The sequence below is a fragment of the Somniosus microcephalus genome, chromosome 4 (assembly GCF_052327205.1).
Source record: "Somniosus microcephalus isolate GS21.2 chromosome 4, FLI_Smic_1.0, whole genome shotgun sequence".
Lineage (NCBI taxonomy): Eukaryota > Metazoa > Chordata > Chondrichthyes > Squaliformes > Somniosidae > Somniosus > Somniosus microcephalus.
The window spans coordinates 53932813-53956641 of record NC_140990.1 but is presented as its reverse complement, the minus strand read 5'-3'; the positions used below and the strand labels follow the sequence as shown (position 1 = coordinate 53956641).

General features: G+C 49.8%; 2 pseudogenes; both read right to left on the bottom strand.

The window, feature by feature from the left end:
- LOC147118905 (uncharacterized) overlaps window positions 1–23829 on the bottom strand; it is a 115452-nt pseudogene that overhangs the window by 48128 nt on the left and 43495 nt on the right.
- LOC147118906 (uncharacterized) lies at window positions 19703–21517 on the bottom strand (annotated as a pseudogene).

Sequence of the window (23829 nt, the reverse complement as noted above, 5' to 3'; positions counted from 1 at the left end):
ATACAGCAGGGCGGGTATCACTACTGCTCTGTAGACCATGAGCTTAGTGCCGGGTTAGAGGTCCTGGTCTTCAAACACTCTCTTCCTCAGGCGGCACTGGCACACTGAAGGTGGTGTTGGACTTTGTCATCAATGTCTGCCCTTGTTGACAGTAGGCTCCTGAGGTATGGAAAGTGGTCCACATTGTTCAAGGCCTTGTCGTGGATTTTGATAATCGGGGGGCAGTACTGTGTGGCGGGGGCAGGTTGGTAGAGGACCTTTGTCTTACGGATGTTTCGTGTAAGGCTCATGCTCTCGTACGCTTCGGTGAAGGTGTTGACGATGGTTTGGAGTTCGACCTCCGAGTGAGCGCAGATGCAAGCATCGTCTGCATACTGTAATTCGACGACAGAGGATGGGACAACCTTGGATCTGGACTGGAGGCGACAGAGGTTGAACTGTTCCCGTTTGTTCTGTAAATTAGCTCCACTCCAGTGGGGAGCTTACTGAGGGTGAGATGGAGCATTGCAGCAAGGAAGATCGAGAAGAGCGTTGGTGCGATGACACAGCCTTGCTTGACCCCAGTTCGTACATGAATTGGGTCTGTGGTGGAACCGTTGGTCAGGATCATGGCTTGCATGTCATTGTGAGGCAGGCGGAGGATGGTGGCAAACTTTTGAGGGCAGTCGAATTTGAGGAGGACACTCCATAATCCCTCACGGTTGACAAAGGGATTAATTAAGAAAGGGAAAATAGAATATGAGAGTAAGCTTGCAGGCAACATAAAAACTGGCTGTAAAAGCTTTTATAGATATGTGAAGAGAAAAAGATTGGTGAAGCCAAGCGTAGGTCCCTTACAGTCAGAATCAGGGGAATTTATAATGGAGAACAAAGAAATGGCTGACCAATTAAATACATATGTTGGTTCTGTCTTCACAAAGGAGGACACAAATAACCTCCCAGAGGTGTCGGAGAACATAGGGTCTGATGAAAGGGAGGAACTGAAAGAAATCAGTATTTGTAGGGAAATTGTGTTGGGGGAATTGATGGGATTGAAGGCCGATAAATCCCCAGGGCCTGATAATCTACATCCTAGGGTACTTAAGGAAGTGGCCCTAGAAATAGTAGATGCATTGCTGATCATCTTCCAACATTCGATGGAATCTGGAACAGTACCCATGGATTGGAGGGTAGCTAATGTTACCCCACTATTCAAAAAAGGTGGTAGAGAGAAAACGGGGAAGCCTGACATCGGTAGTGGGGAAAATGCTGGAGTCCATTATAAAAGATGTAATAGCAGAGCACTTGGAAAACAGTGACAGGATCAGAAAAAGTCAACATGGATTTACAGAAGGTAAATCGTGCTTGACTAATCTACTGGAAATTTTTGAGGGAGAACCAGTGGATGTGGTGTATTTGGACTTTCAGAAGGCTTTCGATAAGGTACCGCTTAAGAGATTAGCGTGTAAAGTTAAGGCACATAGGATTGGGGGCAAGGTACTGACTTGGATAGAGAACTGGTTGGCGGACAGAAAGCAAAGAGTTGGAACAAACGGGTCTTTTCCCGAATGGCAGGCAGTGACTAGTGGGGTACCACAGGGATCGGTCCTTGGACCCCAGCTATTCACAATATATATTAATGATCTAGACATGGGAACTAGATGTAATATCTCCAAATTTGCAGACGACACAAAGCTGGGTGGGCGTGTGTGCTGTGAGGAGGATGCTGAGAAACTACAGTATGATTTGGACAGGTTGGGTGATTGGGCAGAAGCATGGCAGATGCAATATAACGTGTATAAATGTGAGGTTATCCACTTTGGTGGCAAAAACAGGAAGGCAGATTATTATCTGAATGGCAATAGATTGGGAAAAGGGGAAGTGCAACAAGACCTGGGTGTCCTTGTGCACCAGTCACTGAAGGTAAGCATGCAGGTGCAGCAGGCGGTTAAGAAGGCAAATGGCATGTTGGCCTTCGTAGCGAGAGGGTTCGAGTACAGGAACAAGAATGTCTTGCTGCAGTTGTACAGGGCCTTGGTGAGACCACATCTTAAGTATTGTGTGCAGTTTTGGTCGCCTTATCTGAGGAAGGATTTTCTTGCCATGGAAGGAATTCAGCGAAGATTCACCAGGCTGATACCTGGGATGGCAGGAATGATGTATGAGGAGACATTGTGTCGATTGGGCTTGTACTCGCTGGAGTTTAGAAGAATGAGAGGGGATCTCACTGAAACTTATAAAATTCCGACCGGACTGGACAGAATAAATGCAGGAAGGATGTTCCCGATGGTCTGGGAGTCCAGAACCAGGTGTCACAGTCTAAGGATAAGGAGTAGGCCATTTAGAACAGAAATGAGGAGGAATTTCTTCACCCAGAGAGTGGTGAACCTGTGGAATTCTCTACCACAGAAGGCAGTAGAGGCCAATTCATTAAATATATTCAAGAAGGAGTTAGATATATTTCTTAAGGCTAAAGGGATCAAGGGGTATGGGGAGAAAGCAGGGACCGGGTACTGAATTTGGAGGATCAGCCATGATCTCATTGAATGGCGGAGCAGGCTCGAGGGGCCGAATGGCCTACTCCTGCTCCTGTCTTCTATGTTTCTATGTTTCTATGACAGTGTCGAAGGCCTTCGTGAAATCAAGGAAGGCTATGTACAGTGGTTGGTGCTGTTCCCTGCATTTCTCTTGTAATTGACGTGCGGTGAAGATCATGTCCATTGTGCCCCTTAGTGGGCGGAAGGCCAACCACCCGCTCGGTCCTCCAGCCCCGCCCCGCTCTTCCTATTGGTCCGGAGCTCCCGTCAATCACCCGGGCAGTGTGAGCTGAGCGTGCGCGGGCGACGGTGGTGACTGTGGGTGAGGCAGCAGGTGAGAGAAGGGTGGAGGGAGCAGGTTAATAAACCCCGGGGGGACACGGGCTGCACGCACCCCAAGTGCAGCCCCAGGCCCCATTATTAAAACACTCAACATTATCCGCTTCACAAAACACCCGGGGTGGGCCTCAGGCCCCGAACAGGAGCCTCCGGGCCGGGCGTTTGCCCCGAGCCGGGCGGCAGCTGCGGGGCTTTCTCCCGGTGACAGGCCTGGGTTAACGGCCGCCATCTTGAGAGGCTCAGGGGTAGCAGGGCGCATGCGCGGACCCCTTGGCCAGGAACCAGGAGGAGAGAATCTTGTCAATTTCTATCCTGGACTCACAGTGATGGCTTTTGTAAACTCCTTTTACAGGCTGTGAGAAGGGCAGCATTTACACACCGCAAACTCAGACCAAATATCACATCTAGATCTGACAGAGTCACTCCATTCATCAGGAACGACTATCATCGGCCTCTGAATGTGGAAGGAGAAATGTTTGTCTGTTCTGTCTGTGGGAAAAGATTTCAAACATCAGTGTGACTGGAAAAGCACCGAGACACACACACCCGAGTGAGAGTGTTCCAGTTACACAGCCTGAAAAAACATCGCACCATTCACAGCGGGGAGAAACTGTACACGTGTTGTGTGTGTGAACAAGGCTTCAACTGATCGTCCAACCTGGAGAGATACAATGACACCCGTATCACAGAGAAACCGTGGAAATGTGGGAACTGGGGGAAGGGATTCAATTACCCGTCCCAGCTGAAAACTCATCGACGCAGTCACACTGGGGAGAGGCCGTTCACCTGCTTCGTGTGTGGGAAGGGATTCTTTCGTTCATCCCACCTGCTGACACACCAGCGAGTTCACAAGCCACTGCAGGGGTTGGATTCTGCTGTTATTGCTGCTGTTAATCACATCCAGGACTGAACCATGTTCATTCTGACAGTTGGGGTTTGTTTCAGCTGATGTTAATAAACTCCAGCTCAGTTATAGGGGTTAATATTCTGGATAAATGTCAAATAAATCAGCTTTGTTTTAAACACATTGTTGTAGATTTTCTTCTTTCCCACCTGAGTGTTTAGCATCACCTGGCTGGAGCTCAGAAAGGACAATCTGGGGGAGGATCGTACGGCAGGAACAGAACTTTAGCCTGGACACAGCCCTTCAGGGCCACACTGAGAGGGGCAAACGGCACTTTGGTCTTTCTCGTCTCTCTTCATTGACAGCAAAGTCCCCGTGTGGGTTAATCTTGAGGCCTGTGAGAAATATGTCCCAGCCGCTCTCTGCCATGGTCCAGAGCTCCTAGGCATGGAACAGAAGGCTCCTTTACAACTATGTTTATAGTCAGGAAGAACAACGGTGAATGCTGGAAACGTGCTGTCAAATCAGAGATTGGTGTCAAACTGCGATCTGTTCCTGACTGAAAGTGAAACGGCAGGTTTAAGTTTCCAGTCTAAATATGACTGGTAATCATTTGACATGTTTGTATGACCGTCCTGAGTCTACCATTTTAAGGCAGGCGTTAATTCGATTAAAATAAATTGGTTAAAGTCTGCATTAAAATAGCAGAGGGAGGAGTTCACAGGAGCCTGTTAACTGCTGGTACAATTATACAACAGACATTTGATCTCCAGATAAAGAAGGACCTGCAGCGTGTTTCCAGGAATTCCCTGTTTTATTGATGTGTGTGTGTTAGACACCAGGATAACTAAAAATACATGACCCGGAACATCCACGGGGGTGCGATCCCGACAGTTACTCTGGGATCACTCCCGCTGTGGAACTCCACCACTGACCCTGCTGAAAGTTGTAGGCTCAGGGAGTGGGGCCTCCAGGAGTGGACGGTGAGAAAGCTGGGTTTCAGTATCCTGACAAATATATGCTGAGGAACCAGAGGAATCCTTACTGAGGAACCGTCTGGGGTTTTACCGGCCAGCGTAGGTCGAGGGGTGAATGATCCCTGACTCCCTGAACTGTCTTACATTGAACCCAGTTCAGATCAAGGTGAGTTCAGTTTATAGGAGAATAGGGACAAATATTACCCACAATTGAGGGAGACAAAAGCAGCCATTAGAGAGGCTCAGAGATCTTTGGAAAAGACTGTGCACAATTGTGCTAATAGTAAAATCTGTTCCAGCTCCGTCAGGAGGCAAAAGGCACAGTCACAGAGTTACTACAACAACAACAACTTGTATTCTATCTCTGTAATCTCCTCCAGCCCCACAACGCCCCGAGATATCAGCGCTCCTCTAATTCTGCCCCCTTGAGGATCCCTGATTTTAATCGCTCCACCTTTGGCGGCCGTGCCTTCAGCTGTCGAGGCCCGAAGCTCTGGAATTCCCTCTCTAAACCTCTCCACCTCTCCGCCTCTCGTTCCTCCTTGAAGATGCTCCATAAAATCTACCTCTTTGACCAAGCTTTTGGTCACCTGCCCGAATTTATCCTTATGTGGCTCGATGTAAAAATTTTTGTCTTACAATACTCCTGTGAAGTGCCTTGGAATGTTTTACTACGTTAAAGACGCTATATAAATACAAGTTGTTGTTGTTTTACAGCACATTTAACAGTAAAACAACCCAAGGAGATTCACAGGGGCGTTATAAATTTAAATTTGACACCGAGCCACATGAGGAGGTTTTAGGGCAGGTGACCAAAAGCTCGGGCAAAGAGGTAGGTTTTAAGGAGCCTCTTAAGAGAGGCAGAGCAGTTTAGGGAGGGAATTCCAGAAGTTAGGGCCCAGGCAGCTGAAGGCACGGCCACCAATGGTTGAGTGATTAAAACCGGGGATGCTCAAAAGGCCTGAATTAGAGAAGTGCAGATAACTCGGATGGTTGTGGGGCTGGAGAAGATGATCGAGTTAGGGAGAGGTGAGGCCATTCTTGTTCAGCCTTTCCTGATAAGTATATCCTGTTAGGTCATAAGAACATAAGATGTAGGAGCAGGAGTCGGTCATTTGGCTCCTCGAGCCTGCTCCGCCATTTATTGAGATCATGGCTGATCTGATCTTGGCCACAACTCCATTTCCCTGCCCGCTCCCCATAACCCTTCACTCCCTTATCGTTCAAAAATCTGTCTATCTCCACCTTAAATATATTCAATGACCCAGCCTCCACAGCTCTCTGGGGAAGAAAATTCCACAGATTCACGACCCTCAGAGAAGAAATTCCTCCTCAATTCCGATTTAAAAGGGTGCCCCCTTAATCTAAAATTATGCCCCCTAGTTCTAGATTCCCCCACGAAAGGAAACCTCCTCTCTGCATCTACCTTGTCGAGCCCCTCAGTATCTTATATGTTTCAATAAGATCACCTCTCATTCTTCTAAACTCCAATGAGTATAGGCCCAACCTGCTCAACCTTTCCTCATAAGTCAACCCTTTCATCTCAAGAATCAACCTCGTGAACCTTCTCTGAACTGCCTCCAATGCAAGTATATCCCTCCTTAAATAAGGAGCTCAAAACTGTACGCAGTACTCCAGGTGTGGTCTCACCAATACCTTGTACAGTTGTAGCAGGACTTCTCTACTTTTATACTCCAGCCCCCTTTGCAATAAAGGCCAACATTCCATTTGCCTTCCTGATTAATTGCTGTACCTGCAGGCTAACTTTTTGCGTTTCATGTACAAGGTCCCCCAGGTCCCTCTGTACCTCCGCATTTTGTAATCTCTCCCCATTTAAATAATAATTTGCCTTTTTATTTTTCCTACCAAAGTGGATAACCTCGCATTTTCCCACATTATACTCCATCTGCCACATTCCTGCCCACTCACTTAGCCTGTCTCTATCCATTTGGAGATTCTTTGCGTCCTCCACACAATTTGCTTTCCCACCTATATTTGTATCATCAGCAAATTTGGCTACAATACACTCGGTCCCTTCATCCAAGTCATTAATATAGATTGTAAATAGTTGAGGCCCCGGCACTGATCCCTGTGGCACCCCACTAGTTACAGTTTGCCAACCTGAAAAAGACCCATTTATCCCGACTCTCTGTTTTCTGTTAGTTAGCTAATCCTCTATCCATGCTAATATACTACCCCAACCCTGTGAGCTCTTATCGTGTGCAGTAACCTTTTATGTGGCACCTTATCGAATGCCTTCTGGAAATCCAAATACACCACATCTACTGGTTCCCCTTTATCCACCCTGCTCGTTACATCCTCAAAGAACTCCAGCAAATTTGTCAAACGTGATTTCCCTTTCATAAAACCATGCGGACTCTGCTTGATTATATTATGATTTTTTAAATGTCCTACTACCACTTCCTTAATGAAGATCAAAATCAATGCATCCACTATCTCTGCAGCCACCTCTTTTAAGACTCTAGGATGCAGGACATCGGGTCCAGGAGACTTGTCCACCTTTAGTCCCATTAGTTTGCCGAGTACTTTCTCTCTAGTGATAGTGATTGTTTTAAATCCCCCCCCCCCACCCCAATTGCCCCTTGACTGTCCATTATTGGGATGCTTTTAACTCTTCTACCATGAAGACCGATACAAAATATTTGTTCAAAGTCTCCGCTATTTCCCTGTTTCCCATTATTAATTCCCCAGACTCTTCCTCTAGGGGACCAATGTTTACTTTAGCTACTCTCTTCCTTTTTATATACCTGTAGAAGCTCTTACTGTCTGCTTTTATATTTCTTGCTAACTTACTCTCATAAGCTATCTTCTCTCGCTTTATCATTCTTTTGTTGTCCTTTGCTGGTTTTTAAACATTTCCCAATCCTAGGCCTTCCACTATTCTTCACAACATTGTATGCTTTGGTTTTCAATTTGATACCATCCTTTACTTCCTTAGTTAGCCACGGATGGTTCAGCCTTCTCTTAGAGTCTTTCTTTCTCTCTGGAATATACCTTTGCTGAGAGTTATGAAATATCTCCTTAAATGTTTGCCACTGCTTTTCTACAATCTTACCCTGTAATATATTTTCCCAGCCCACTTTAACCAAGTCTGCCTTCATACCTTTGTAATTACCTTTGTTTAAGTTCAGGACACTAGTTTGAGACCTAGCTTTCTCACCCTCAAACTGAATTTGAATTTCTACCATGTTATGATCACTCTTCCCAAGAGAATCCTTCACTTTGAGATCATTAATTAATCCAGCCCCGTTACACATTACCAGATCTGAAATAGTCTTCTCCCTGGTTGGTTCCACAACGTATTGTTCTGAGAAACCATCCCTTATACACTCTAAGAACTCTTCCTCAAGTCTACCTTTGCCAATATGCTTTGTCCAATCAATATGAAGATTAAAATCTCCCATGATTATAGCCATACCTTTCCTACAAGCCTGTATTATTTCTTGATTTATATTCTGTCCTACAGTGTAGCTACTGTTTCGGGGCCTGTAGACCACTCCCACCAGTGACTTCTTACCCTTATTATTTCTTATCTCCACCCAAACTGATTCTACATCTTGATCTTCTAGGCCAATATCATTTCTCATTACTGCACTGATCTCATCCCTTATTAACAGAGCTACACTCCTCCTTTCCCTTTCTGCCTATCCATAAGAAATGGCAAATACCCCTGAATATTCAGTTCCCAGTCTTGGTCACCTTGCAACCACATCTCTGTAATGGCTATCAGATCATACCCATTTATTTCCATTTGTGCTGTCAACTCATCTATCTTGTTATGAATGCTGCGTGCGTTCAGATAAAGAGCTTTTAATTTTGTCTTTTTACCATTTTCCCCTACTCTGACCCCTCTTTCAGATGCACTTTTATGTGTATACGTTCTGTCCCTTCCTGTCACACTCTGGTTATCATTACCCCTATCGCTACCCTGCATTTTTGCCTTCTCATTTTTCTTTGACTTAGCATACCCTCCCACCCCCCCCCCCACCACTATTTAGTTTAAAGCCCTATCCACAGCCCTAGTTATGTGATTTACCAGGACACTGGTCCCAGCCTGGTTCAAATGAAACCCGTCCCGAAGGAACAGCTCCCTCTTATCCCAGTACTGGTGCCAGTGCCCCAAGAATCGAAACCCATTTCTCCCACAACAATCTTTGAGCCACTCATTCATCTCTCTGATTTACTTACCCTATGCCAATTTGCACGTGGCTCAGGTAGTAATCCAGAGATTATTACCTTTGTGGTTCTGCTTTTTAATTTAGCCCCTAGCTGCTCATACTCCCTCAGCAGAACTTCTTCCTTTGTCCTACCTATGTCGTTGGTACCTACATGGACCACGACAACTGGATCTTTCCCCTCCCACTCTAAGTTCCTCTCCAGCCCAGAGGAAATGTCCTTTTCCCTGGCACCGGGCAGGCAACACAGCCTTCGGGACTCACGCTCTTGGCTGCAGAGAACAGTGTCTATCCCACTAACTATACTGTCCCCTACCACGACTACATTTCTTTTTACTCCCCCAACTTGAAAGGCTCCCTGTACCATGGTGCTGTGGTCAGTTTGCTCATCCTCACTGCAGTCCCTGCTCTCGCCCACACAGAGAGTAAGAACCTTATAACTGTTGGACAATCATCTGTAGGTCTGTAGGTCTACAATCATCCTTGCAAATCTTTATTGCACCTTCTCCAGTGCCTCTACTTTTTATAATATGGAGACCAAAACTGGGCACAATTCTTCAATTTGGTCTAACCAAGGTTCGATACCAGTTTAACATAACTTCTCTGCTGTTCAATTCTATCCCTCTAGAAATGAACCCCAGTGCTTGGTTTGCTCCTTTTATGGCCTTATTAACCTGCATTGTTACTTTTAGTGATTTGTGTATCTGGACCCCGAGATCCCTTTGCTCTTCTACCCTATTTAGACTCTTACTTTCCAAGTAGTTTGTGGCCTCCTTATTCTTCCTACCAAAATACACCACCTCACACTTATCTATATTGATATTCACTTGCCAATTACATGCCCATTTTGCAAAGGTATTAATATCTTCTTGTATTTTGTCACAGTCTTCCTCAGTAATAACTTTACCCTCCAACTTGGTGCCAGCAACAAATTTTGAAATTGTTCTTCTGATTCCCGAGTACAAATCATTTATGTAAACAGTGGGCCCAGCACCGATCCCTGTGGAACTGTCAGGAATGACCCAGATCCTGCCTCGCCTCACCACCAGAGGGCACCATGAACTCTTAATTGTGTCCTTCTTTATTCCTAACTGTACTCACCTGTGCATGGTTAGATGCCTACTATTTAAGTGGTGCTTAGTTTATGTTCTTTGCTCAGTCTTGAGTTTCACTGCCTTGTGATTCCTCTTGCTGGCCTGCTAGCCTGTATCTGTGCTGTTGTTATTTTGTTTATTTCAAGTAAAGTCTATCTTTGTTTTTGCAACCTAACCTCTGCCTCAGTTTGCCTTCTTGCAGTTGGGTTCACCAAGTTCCATTCCTCACAGCAAGACTGAGCCAAACAATGGACCCAGCAGAGAAGGACCAATGGCTATGACAAGTCTTTGAACAGCTACAACTGATCTTGGACGAACTGCGGTGCCTCGCCACGTCATTCTCCCGAAGCCTGAAACAGCTGGAGGCCCTCGTCATTGCTTTCCATCAGAGCCAGAGTCAGGTGATCCAAGCTGCACCAGCACCGTTACCCGCTCCTCCGGTTTTGCCTCCCCCTCTGAGAGAACCCCGATTACCTGCACCCGAGCGCTACGACGGTAACCCAGGAGGATGTCGAGGCTTTCTAACCCAGTGTTCCCTGGCTTTCCAACTACAAGGTTCATTATTTCCCAGTGACCGTTCCCGAGTAGCCTACATCATTTTGCTACTCACCAGCAAAGCACTTACCTGGGCTACGGCCGTCTGGGAATAGCAAACTCCGGCATGTTCAAACTACCAACTTTTCTCTGAGGAGATGAGAAGGGTCCTTGATCATCCTGTCAGTGGGAGAGTGGCATCTAACAAACTACTTCGGCTATTGAGTTTTGCACTCTCGCTGCAGAGAGCCAATGGAATTCGGAGGCGCTCATCACCACCTTTACGCCACAGTCTCACGGATGAAGTCAAGGATATTAGTGAACCAGATGGGTTTTTGCAACAATCAACAATGGTATCATGGTCGCCATTACTTAGACTAACATTTAATTCCAGAATTAAATTGAATTGAATTTAAATTCCACCAGCTGCCGTGGAGGGATTTGAACCCATATCCTCAGAGCATTTGACTGAGCCTTTGGCTTACTAGTCTAGTGACATAACCACTGTGCCAATGTCTCCCCCTCTCCAACCACCTGACCTAGGCCTCCCGCCTCTTGGTCGACGGCCTCGCGTACTCCTGATAGAAGAGACGGACGCGAGCCTTGTCCACGTCCCACCATAGCCTCAAGGAGGGGAAGCCCCCCTGCTTCCTTCTCCAGTTGGCCCAGAACCGCCGAAATGAATCCCGGAACCGCTCGTCCTCCAGCAGCAGGTTGTTAAAATGCCAGTACGCGGATCCCCCCCGGCGCGAGTAATGGAGCGAGCTCTGCCCACACCAGGTGGTGGTCCATGCACGGCGCCGGCCGCATGGAAGCCGCCGGAATGCAGGAGACGTACGCCCAGGAAATGTAAAGGCGTTCGATTCTGGACCTTCCTCCTCCAGACCTCACGTAAGTGAAGGCGCTGGAGTCGGGATGGAGATTTCGCCAGAGGTCCACCAAGTCGAAGCACCCGACCAGGTCCCTTAACTTTTCCATCGCCGCCAGGCTGTACGGGGGACCTGAACGGTCCCTCGCCTCGAGGGTACAATTAAAATCCCCCCCGAGGATGACGCACTCGCCGACATCGATGGAGCCCAGAAGAGCGGACACTTATTCAATGAAGCGCACTTGCTGCGCACCGGCCGCGGGGCGTACACGTTCACTAGATGGAGCAGCACGCCCCCCAGGTGAACAGTGACCTGGAGCAAGCGGCCCAGCACGTGCTCCCTGACCCCCAAGATCTCCGGCTGAAAATGCGGGGCCAGCAAGATAGCCACCCTGCTGGAATAGTTGGAGAGGTGACTCATGCTGACCCCCACTTGCCACTCCAGGAGCCACGTGGCCTCGTCCTCCGGAACGGTGTGGGTTTCTTGCAGGAAGCACACCGCATACCTCCCGTCCCGGAGGATTGAGAAGTTATTAAATCTACGGCGTGCATCTCTGCTGCCGTTGATGTTGAGGCTGGCTATGGTTATCTTCATGACAAGAGCATAGTGCAACCTCTGCTTAACCTAACGGGAGGAGGGAGAGCGGCCGTTTGTCGACCGCCACTCCCTCAGCAGCCCAGCAAGGAACTTGTTGATCCGACGCTGCTCGCGTGGCCCTGCGCTCTCGTCCGCACCCATGGATTTGACAGCAGCACGGACGGAGCCGACAAGCAGCGCAAGATCTGACCATCTGTCTAGGGCCAGCCGGATTTTGCCAGGGCGACCCCGGCACGCGGCCAGAAAGTCCCAGAGTTCCACAACAGGGATGAGGGGGGACCTGGAGGGGGGCACGAGGGTATCCGCCGCCTCACTGGCGATGGAGTCTGACTCGTCCCCGGTTCTCTCCGCCATGTCCCGGTCCTCCTCCGGGAGGTCGTCATCAGCCGGCCCCGCCTCTGTCCCGATCCCACCCCCAGGATCGGCGGCAGAGGATTCCTCCCTGGGCTCCTCCGGAGGTGCCGGGTCAGGAGGCGGTTCTGGGCCCCCCTCTGCCCCAGGCACCGGGGTGCACGGGGAAACCGGGGAGAACACTATCCCCATTTCCCTCAACACCCCCACCACCAGCGTCAGAGACGGAGTCAGGGGGCCTTCCCTCTCACCACCATCAGCCACCAACCCAGCGGACTGGGGAGCTTGAATACATTCCTCGGCCACGTCGAGCAGTGCCTGGGAATGGTCCGGACTGTCCTGGGCGAGCCCAGCCTCACTGGCCTAGCCCACCCCAGTCTCCAGGGCGCCCGACATGGCGAGATGTAATGATTCTTGTGTTATTTCCTCCGCGGGTAGATCCGCGGTCCCCCCCATGTGCAGCATCTCTTCCCTGTTCTCGGGAGGCACAGGCGGGACAGACTCATCTGTCGTACCCTCCCGAGGGACAGGCAACTCCTGCCGAACAGAGATGTCAGTAACGGTAGGGGGGGCGGCGCAGCACCCACGGTGGGCGACGATTCCCCCCGCGAGGAGGGACATTGTCTCTCGTGGTCCTCCTCTTCTCCCAGGGACTCGCGCCTCCTTTTTGTTATGGAGGGACACGAAGGCTGGGAGACCTCCGTACCTACCGGGGCCTCCTCCTCCACTCCCTCCCGTCGCGCGGGTTGCTCGGGTCCCTCGAGCCCGAGCCCGGTCACAGGTCTTGATTCTCCCGCCTCAGCGGTTGCGATCATGGGCCCGGGCACGAGGCCCCCCAAACTCTGAAACTCCGCCGCCACCACCGCAAGGTATGCGGGCGTAAGTTCCGCTAGATTGCCCGTACCTGTGTGCTCACCGAGGGGACCCGCCCTAAGGTGCTTCATCTTCTTCTGCACCTTCCCTTCACGCGGACGCTCTCCCCCCCCCCCCCGCCGGAGGCCGTGATGGCATTGGCCTCCGACGTCGACCGCGCATCAGGTGTTGAGGACGCGCGGACAGAATCGGGGGGAGGAGCGGTGGTGGCGCCAGCCTTGGCCGCCTCAGATGTTCTGGTGGCCTTGGAGGCGGGGCAGTTCTTTCGTACATGCCCCACCTCCTTACCGGTGTGGCACCGCACACCGTCCGACATCCAAAAGACGCGGTAGGCAGCCCCCTCGTGGCACGCAATAAAAGTGCCCTCGGTGTCCTCCTCCCATGCCAGCTGAACAAAAGGCTGGCACCGGAAGGAGAAGACATGCCGGAGGCTGGCCTCCCTGCATCCGAGCGGGATTGGTGTGATCCCCGACCTCACCTCCCCCAGTTGACGTAGGTGGGGGAGGAGGAACTCAGCCGAAACAAAGGGCGGGACGTTTGATAAAAGGATCCTCTGCATGGTGGCCTCGAGAGGATCCACCAGCAAGAAGGTCCCGCCCACGGTGAGCCCCTTAGTTACGGCCAGGGACACCGCCCGCTCCGACCCCAGGAAGAACACAGCCTTGCCGTACATTTTCGAGGCGGCGACGATGGCTGAAGGGCCGACAACCCCAGCCATGGCCTTCACGCACGCCTCGATATTCATGTTGGGGTGAGTGTAGCTCTTCGCCCCGTGTTTTTTAGTGAGAAGGCGGAAAGGTGACGGGGCAGCGGGAGCAGCCGTGGCCGTGGCTGCCACACTTGCGTATGACCTTGCTGGCCCCATCACCGGCGATGATGTGGTCACCATCATGGGGTGCTTATTATAAAGGGCTACACCCACCCCAAGTCACAGGCCTGGTGATCTTAATGGCCTCAATGGTAGTTTTTCCCTGAGCAGAGGGAGCTTTAAAAGTGAAGGCACACCTCTCCCCTTGTTGATTAAATTGGGAGAGGGGCCTTCTCCCCTCTGCTCAACGGGCAATTAATGGATAAGAGGTGCCTTTTAGAGAGAGGCAGAGAGAGAGATAGGGGGGTGGGAAGGAGGGAGGCTGCAGGGGCTGGGTCTCCACTCAAGATGGTGTGTGGGTGCTCGCAGGGGTGCACGCTCTGAAAAATAAGTCTCTATTGTTGGTCTTCTTGTGGGGGGAGAAGATGTCTTCACCTGGGAAAATAAAGCTGGAGATGCCCAGGCTCAGTCCACCACCAGGTCTGAACGATGTGATAATTAAATGATGACTTCACCTGGACAGCTCCAGCTGTCCCAGGTCAAGCAATAGGGAGGGGTGTTTGCTAGTGGTGTGTGTGGCTAGTTTTTACAAGAGCCACACACGCTCACACACACCCCTAGATGTTTTCTTCTCCTTCTTCTTTCCTCCCCCCACTTAAATACAAAGTCTTTATGAGAGTGCACCATGAAACACCCACCTGTAGATGTTTTCCAATGGCTCTCCCTCCTTCTGAACAGATGTAGGATGTTTGTTTTTCTCCCCTCTCTCCCTCTCCTGAAATGGAGACCAGTTAGCTCTGGTCTGGTCTCCTGGTCTCTCATCTCTCTCCTCTAGCACCCCAATAGTAGCTGCAGCAGCAACAGATGTGGTCTCTCCTCCTGGACACAGAGCGAGAGGCCTCTCCTCTCCTCCCCTCTCTTCTGGCACAGCAGCAGCACAAGATTCCTGGCTCCAGTTTATTAATCTCCCGACCCCGCTCCCGCCGACCTGCAGCTCCGCCCAGCGACCGTGCGAGGCTTTCTTTGTAAAGTTGGTGAGGGACACGTGACCCAGGCCCACATCCTGATTGACGGGAGCTTCCGAGCAATAGGGAGCGAGCGGGGCGGGGCTGGAGGAGCGAGCCGGCGGCGGGTCCTCCAACCAATCGGGGAGCCCGAGGGGCGGGACTAGCGCCGGCTGATTGTCTGATCCGCAGGACAGCGAGTTTCTCCAGGCCCTTGTTCAGGGCCCGGGGCCAGGGGAGGCTGTGGGCCTTTATTCCCCTTATTGGACACAAGGCTCTTTGTCTCACAACACACTGGCTCAGGTTTTAATACAGACTTTTTAAATTCATCAATAAAAGTAGATAAACCCCGTGCTTCTGTAGAACAAACTTTTTAATATTTGGGAGTAAAAGTACAAGTTTCTTTCCCTCTGGGGAATTTATTATTAGTTTCAGGAAACAACAACAACCACTTGTATTTATAAAGCACCTTTAATGTAGTAATATGTCCCAAGGCTGTTCACAGGATCGTTATAAAACAAAATTTGACACCGAGCCACATCAGGAGATATTCGAGCAGATGACCAAAAGCTTGGTCAAAGAGGTAGGTTTTAAGGAGCATCTTAAAGAAGGAGAGAGAGGTAGAGAGATGGAGAGGTTTAGGGAAGGAATTCCAGAGCTTAGGGCCCAGGCAGCTGAAGGCACGGCCACCAATGGTGGGGCGATTAAAATCGGGGATGCTCAAGAGGCCAGAATTAGAGGAGCGCAGATATCTCGGGGTGTTGTGGGGCTGGAAGAGATTACAGAGACAGGGAGGAGCGAGGCCACGGAGGGATTTGAAAACAAGGATGAGAATTTTAAGAATGAGACACTTGAGGAAAAGCAGGGAGTGGGGGAGGGTCAAGCCCTTATGGGACAGGGTCGCTAATTCTGTTCTGCGACAGTTACTGGGACAAACTGTATCTCCCCCTCTCCTCCACACAGGGATTTGTGGTAGTTAAAGGGACAGTGATTCTTCTTGTTCCGCGAGATTGTAATTAAAGGGTCACTACTCTGAGATGGCTGCGAACTTTTGTGCCGCCAGCCTTTCTAAAACATCTTCCTTTCTTTGAAGATCTGTGTGAACTTGCTGGTGACTCAGCAGGTTTGATGAACTCTGAAACCTCTTTGCAGTCAGAACATTTAAAGGGTCTCTCATTAGATCTGGGGCAGGAGGGATCTGGTTAACAGTGCTCACAATATCATTGGCCTAGAAATTCAGTGCCCTTAGCGCCGATTTTGCGGCGCTAGAGGGCCTAGCGCTGCAATTGGCGCCGGCGCCGAAATTGCCTGGGGCCCTTCCGCCGCGGTAGACCGGTAGCGCTGCGCTGGCACCGATGACGTCATCGGTGTGCGCAGCGTCCCGGTTGCCATGCCGACGGGCCCCAGCGCCGAAATTCAGTTGCGGCCGCCTCGCCCGTGGCAGCCGCAACTAAGACTCTGGCAACAGAGTCTTACATGACTTTGCGCCGGCGCATTAAAGGCCCCACGGCGGCCGGCCGCTTTCCCGCCGGCCGCCTGGCCGCAGCTCCCTCCCCGGACTTCCCCCCCCCCCCCCCGGAACAGAAGCAAGCCCGGCACTTGTCCGAGGTGCCGGGCTCATTTTTAAAAAGATTTTCGCGGGCCGCGGCCGGGTGCAGGCAGCTCCTGCTTAAGTGAAGGAGGAGGCCTGCACTTCCCGAACCTGCCGCACCGCAGCGGGCGCCGCAGCGCCGGAATATCGCCGATATTCAGCGCGTAGCGCCAGTTTTCAGGCGCAAACAGCTCTCAGCAGTGCCGGCAGCCGTTTGGGCGCAGAACTATTGAATTTTTGGCCCGCCCAGCGCGACTTAGCTCCGGCACTAACTTCCGGCGCTAAAGCCGTCGCTGCGCCAAAACCCAATTTCTAGGCCACTAGGTTTAAAGTAGTTATGGAAAAGGACAAAGAAAAATTAATGGTGAAAATACCCAGCTGGAAGAGAGCCAATTTCAGTGATGTGAGAAAGGATCGAGCACAGGTGGACTGGAAACAAAGGTTGTCCAGGAAAACAGTGAATGACCAATGGCAGGCCTTCAAGGCTGAGATAGTTCGGGTACAAACCAAGCATATTCCCATAAGGAGGAAAGATGGGGCATCCAAAGCCAGAGCTCCCGATGACAAAGGATATCGAGGTTAGAATAAAACAGAAAAAGGAGGTTTACAACAAATGTCAGGTACAGAATACAGTCAAAAACCAGGAGAATACAGAGAGTGCGGGGAAATTGAAACAGGGTATAAGAAGGGCAAAGAGACAATATGAAAAAAGATCAACCGGTAACATAAAAGAGAACTTAAAAATCTTCTATAAACATATGAAAAGTAAAAGGATAGTTAAAGGAATGGTGGGGCCGATTAGTGACCAAATAGGAGCTCATCATACGGAGGCAGAGGGCGTGGCTGAGGTACTGAATGAGTACTTAGCATCTGTCTTCACAAAAGAAGAGGATGAAGTTAATGTCGCAGTAGAGGAGGGGGGAGTAGAGAAATTGGATAAAAATGGATAGAAAGGAGGTGCTAAATAGGTTGTCATCACTCAAAGTTAACAAGTCACCCGGTCCAGATGCGATGCATCCTAGATTGCTGAGGGAAGCTAGGGTGGAGATAACAGAAGCTCTGACCACAATCTTTCAATCTCCCTCAGATATATGGGAGTGGTGCCAGAAGACTGGAGGATTGCAAATGTTACACCCCTGTTTAAAAAAGGGGAGAGGGATAAACCTGGTAACTACAGGCCAATCAGTCTAATGTCAGTGGTGGGTGAACGACTAGAGACCATTGTCAAGGACAAAATTAATTCTCACTTGGAGAAGCATGGGTTAATAAGGGGCAGCCAGTATGGATTTGTTAAAGGTAAATCGTGTCTGACTAAACTGATTGAGTTCTCTGATGAAGTAACAGAGGGTTGATGAAGGTAGTGCAGTAGATGTTGTACATACGGACTTTCTAAAGGCATTTGATAAAGTACCACATAAGAGACTTACTCGGAAAACAGAAGCACAGGGAATTAAAGGGCTGATGGTAATTTGGGTATAATTGGCTAAGGGAGAGGAGGCAGTGAGCAGTGCTGAGGGATGTTTTTCTGACTGGAGGGAAGTATGCAGTGGGTTCCCCCAGGGGTCGGGATTAGGACCACTGCTTTTCTTGTTATATATAACTGACCTGGACTTGGGTATAGGTGTACAAGTTCGCAGTTTACGGATGATACAAAACTTGGCAACGTAGGACATAGTGAGCATAATAGTAGCAGACTTCAGGAGGACAGAGACAGACTGTGAAATGAGCAGACACAAGGCAGATGAAATTAAATGAGGATAAGTGTGAAGTGATGCAGTTTGGGAGAAACAACAGGGAGAGGCCGTATAATCTAAATGGGACTATTTTGAGGGGGTGCAAGAGCAGAGGGACCTGGGGGTCCATATTCACAAATCTTTGAAAGTGCCACGGCAAGTTGGTGAGGCAGTTCAGAAAGCGTATGGGATACTTGGCTTTGTAAATAGGGCCATTGAATAAAAAAACAAGGAAGTTACACTAAACCTTTGCAAATCACTAGTTAGGAACATAGGACAGGAGGAGGCCATTCAGCCCCTCGAGCCTGTTCCGCCATTCAGTGAGATCATGGCTGATCTGTGACCTAACTCCATACACCCGCCTTTGGCCCATATCCCTTAATACCTTTGGGTAACAAAAACCTATCAATCTCAGATTTAAAATTAACAATTGATCTCGCATCAGTTGCCGTTTGCGGAAGAGAGTTCCAAACTTCTACCACTCTTTGTGTGTAGAAGTGTTTCCTAATTTCACTCCTGAAAGGTCTGGCTCTAATTTTTAGACTATGCCCCCAGTCCTAGAATCCCCAACCAGCGGAAATAGTTTCTCTCTATCTACCCTATCTGTTCACCTTAATATCCTGAAAACTTCGATCAGATCACACCTTAACCTTCTAAATTCCAGGGAATACAACCCTAATTTGTGTAATCTCTCCTCGTAACTTAACCCTTGAAGTCCGGGTATCATTCTGGTAAACCTACGCTGCACTCCCTCCAAGGCCAATATATCCTTCCTAAGGTGTGGTGCCCAGAACTGCTCACAGTACTCCAGGTGTGGTCTAACCAGGGTTTTGTACAGCTGCAGGGTTTTGGCCTCAGCTGGAGTCTTGTGTACAGTTCTGGGCACCACACTTTAGGAAGGATGTCAAGGCCTTGGAGAGGGTACAGAGGAGGTTGACCAGGATGGTACCAGGGATGAGGGACTTCAGTTATGTGGAGAGATTGGAGAAGCTGGGATTGTTCCCCTTAGAGAAGGTTAAAAGGAGACCTAATAGAGGTGTTCAAAATGATGAGGGGGTTTTGATCGAGCAAGTAGGGAGAAACTGTTCACTCTGGCAAGTGGGTCAGTAACCAAAGGTCACAGATTTAAAATAGTTGCTAAAAGAACTAGAGGGAAATGAAGAGAATTGTTTTCACACAGAGGGTTGTTAAGATCTGGAATGCACCATCTGAAAGAATGCTAGAATCAGGTTCCACAGGAACTTTCAAACAGTAATTGGACATGTCCTTGAAGAGGACTATTTTGCAGAGTTCTGGGGACAAAGCTGGGGTTTGGGACTAAATTGGACAGCTCTTTCAAAGAGCCGGCACAGACACGATGGGCCAAATCACCTCCTTCTGTGCTGTTAGATTCTATGATCAGTGTGAAGATGCTGGTGTCCCTTAAGGTTCTTAGAGCTTATAAAGCTCTTCCCACAGTCAGAACATTTAAAGGGTCTCTCATCAGTGTGAACAAGCTTGTGTGACAGGAGGGTGGATGAATGAGTGAATCCCTTCCCACACACAGAGCAGGTGAATGGTCTGTCTCCAGTGTGAACAAGCTGGTGTGACAGGAGGTGGGATGTCTGAGTGAATCCCTTCCCACACATGGAGCAGGTGAACGGTCTCTCCCCAGTGTGGAGTAGCTAATGTGTCTTCATCTCCCCGAAGCTTTTAAAACTCTTCCCACAGTCAGAACATTTAAAGGGTCTCTCATCAGTGTGAACTCGCTGGTGATGCTTCAGTTCCCTGGAGCTTTTAAAGCTCTTCCCACAGTTAGGACACTGAAATGGTCTCTCATCAGTGTGAACAAGCTGGTGTCGCTTTAGATCCCTGGAGCTTATAAAGATCTTTTCACAGTCAGAACAATTAAACGGTCTCTCAACAGTGTGAACAAGCTGGTGTACCAGCAGGTTGGATGACTGAATGAATTCCTTCCCACACACAGAGCAGGTGAACAGCCTCTCCCCAGTGTGTAGGTGTTGGATTCTCTTCAGCTCCCGGGAGCTTTTAAATCTCTTCCCACAGTCAGAACATTTAAAGGGTCTCTCGTCAGTGTGAACAAGCTGGTGTGACAGGAGGGTGGATGACACAGTGAATCCCTTCCCACACATGGAGCAGGTGAATTCTCCCTCTCCAGTGTGAACTCGCTGATGTGCCAGCAGGTTGGAGAGCTGAGCGAATCCCTTCCCACACACGGAGCAGGTGAACAGCCTCTCCTCAGTGTGTAGGTGTTGGTGTCTCTTCAGCTCCCAGGGGCTTTTAAATCTCTTCCCACAGTCAGAACATTTAAAAGGTCTCTCATCAGTGTGAACAAGCTGGTGTGACAGGAGGGTGGATGACACAGTGAATCCCTTCCCACATTCAGAGCAGATGAACGGCCTCTCCCCAGTGTGAACTCGCTGGTGTTGCTTGAGCTCCCGGGGGCTTTTAAAACTCTTCCCACACTCAGAACATTTAAAGGGTCTCTCGTTAGTGTGAACTCACTGGTGCCCCTTCAGCTCCCCGGGGCTTTTAAAGCTTTTCCCACAGTCAGAACAGTTCAATGGTCTCTCCCCAGTGTGAGCTCGCTGGTGTTCCTTCAGATCCTGGGGGCTTTTAAAGCTCTTCCCACTGTCAGAACAGTTAAACGGTCTCTCCCCAGTGTGAACTCGCTGGTGATGCTTCAGATCCCCGGCGCTTTTAAAGCTCTTCCCACAGTCAGGACACTGAAACGGCCTCTCATCAGTGTGAACTCGCTGGTGATGCTTCGGTTCCCCGGGGCTTTTAAAGCTCTTCCCACAGTTAGGACACTGAAACGGTCTCTCATCAGTGTGAACAAGCTGGTGTCCCTTCAGATCCTGGGGGCTTTTAAAGCTCTTCCCACAGTCAGAACATTGAAATGGTCTCTCCCCAGTGTGAACTCGCTGGTGTGTTTGCAGGTGGGATGAACAAACAAATCCCTTTCCACACACGGAGCAGGTGAACGGACTGTCCCTGGTGTGACTGCGTCGTTGAACTTCCAATGCAGGCGGGAAACTGAATCCCTTCCCGCCGTCCCCACCTTTACCCACTTTCTCCCTGGTGTGACGGTGCATGTGTCTCACCAGGTCAGGCGATCAGCTGAATCCACGTCCACACACCGAACACGTGTGCGGTTTGTCATCGCTGCGATCGCTGCTTTCTCCTTCCATGTGCAAAGGCCGATGATATTCAGGTCCGGATGAATCGAGTGACTCTGTCAAATCTTGACGTGATGTTTGGTCTGAGCTTCCTGCCTGTAACTGCTCCACTTCTATAACCCTGTAAATTGAGATCAGAAAAGGATCATAGACAAACTGTTGTTTAATTTTCCTCTTTCCGAACCTAGGGGCAGTGAAGCTGATTTTCAGGCTCCAGCTGCTGCACAGGTTGGTTGAAAGGATCAGCAGTAATGACGGCTGTAATACCCACAAGCCCCGGCACTGCAGAAAGCGCTCTGTTGACTCTGAGTCCCGCGCATGTGCTCATTGCCCCCGCGCTCTACCTCCTGCTCCACAATCGCCCGTCCCAATCGGTCCGCAACGTGCATTCTCAGCGCACGAAACCCCGCGGTTGGAACACCGGGCACGCATGCGGAGCTGCAACATCTGGTACACGTGCGCGGCTCAGGGAGGGGTGAGTTGGAGTTTCACCTCAGCCGCCAGGGAGGTGCGCATGCGCAGGACGACCCAACATTCTTCCTGTCAGCAATCACGCCCTCGTTTCTTTAATAAAAACAGAAAATGCTGGAAATACTCAGCAGGTCAGGCAGCATCTGTGGAGACAGAAACAGAGTTAACGTTTCAGGTCAATGACCTTTCATCAGAACTGCTTGTTCTTTAGTGTCAGCTGTGGCTCAGTGGGTAGCACTCTCGCCTCTGAGTCAGAAAGTTGTGGGTTCAAGTCTCAGCCCAGAGACTTGAGCACAAAAATCTAGGCTGACACTCCAGTGCAGTGCTGAGGGAGTGCTGCATTGTCGGAGGTTGCTTCTTTCGGATGAGACATTAAACTGAGGCCCTGCCTGCTCTCTCAGGTGGATGTAAAAGATCCCATGACACTATTTTGAGAAAGATAGGATTGCATTATACAGTGCTTTCATGACCAGCAGACGTCTTGAAGTGCTTTACAACCAACGAGGTACTTTTGGAGTGTAGTCACTGTTATAATGTGGGAAAGAGCAGGGGAATTATCCCCAATGTATATCCCTCAATTAACATCACAAAAAGATAGATTATCTGGTCATTATCACATTGCTGTTTGTGGGAGCTTGCTGTGCGATTATTGACTTCTGTGGATCCTACATTACAACAGTGGCTACATTTCAAAAGTACTTCATTGACTGTAAAGCGCTTTGGGATGTCCGGTGGTGGTGAAAGGCGCTATATAAATGCAAGTCTTTCTTTCTTCACTGGCCTCACCAGCGACCTCTTCTGGCTGTTGGTTGATTGACAGCCGAGAGTCCGCGCATGCGCACGCAGAACGGCTTGGGCCAAGTCTGGTTCACCAATGGTAACAACCGCGCATGCCCAGAGGACACCAACCCCCTCCCCCACTCGGAGCTGCGCCTGCGCACTCGGATCCTGTCGGAAGGAGTCGGCGCGGGGCATTCCGGGGAAAGGCCTTGGTGTCGGTTCCAGAGCCGCGATCGGTGACGCAAAGTGAGTTTTCTCCGCTCCGATTGGGTGGAGAATCGCGCGGGGTGGGGGAGGGGTGGATCGGGAGAGAATAAAGAGAAATAGAAAAACCTGAGAGTCCGCGAGGCCCCGGACCATGTCAGTTGGACGGCAAAAACGTGATCTCCTCGGGGACACATGACCAATAGGGAGCAAGCCGGCGGCGGGTCCTCCAACCAATCGGGGAGCCCGAGGGGCGGGACTAGCGCCGGCTGATTGTCTGATCCGCAGGGCAGCGAGTTTCTCCAGTCCCTTGTTCAGGGCCCAGGGCCAGGGGAGGCTGTGGGCCTTTATTCCCCTTATTGGACACAAGGCTCTTTGTCTCACAACACACTGGCTCAGATTTTAATAGAGACTTTTTAAATTCATCAATAAAAGCAAATAAACCCCGTGCTTCTGTGGCACAAACTTTCTAATATTTTATAGAATCATAGAATGGTTACAGCACAGAAGGAGGCCATTCGGCCTGCCGAGCCTGTGCCGGCTCTCTGCAAGATCACTTCAGCGAGTCCCACTCCCCGTCCTTTCCCCGTAACCCTGCACATTTCTTTACTTCAGGTACTTATCCAATTCCCTTTTGAAAGCTGTGATTGAATCTGCCTCCACCACCATTTCAGGCAGTGCATTCCAGATCCTTCCACTCGCTGCATAAAAAAGTTTTTCCTCATGTCGCCTTTGGTTCTTCTGCCAATCACCTTAAACCTGTGTCCTCTGGTTCTCGACCCTTCCGCCAATGGGAACAGTTTCTTTCTATCTACTCTGTCCAGAACCCTCATTATTTTGAACACCTCCATCAAATCTCCTCTCAACCT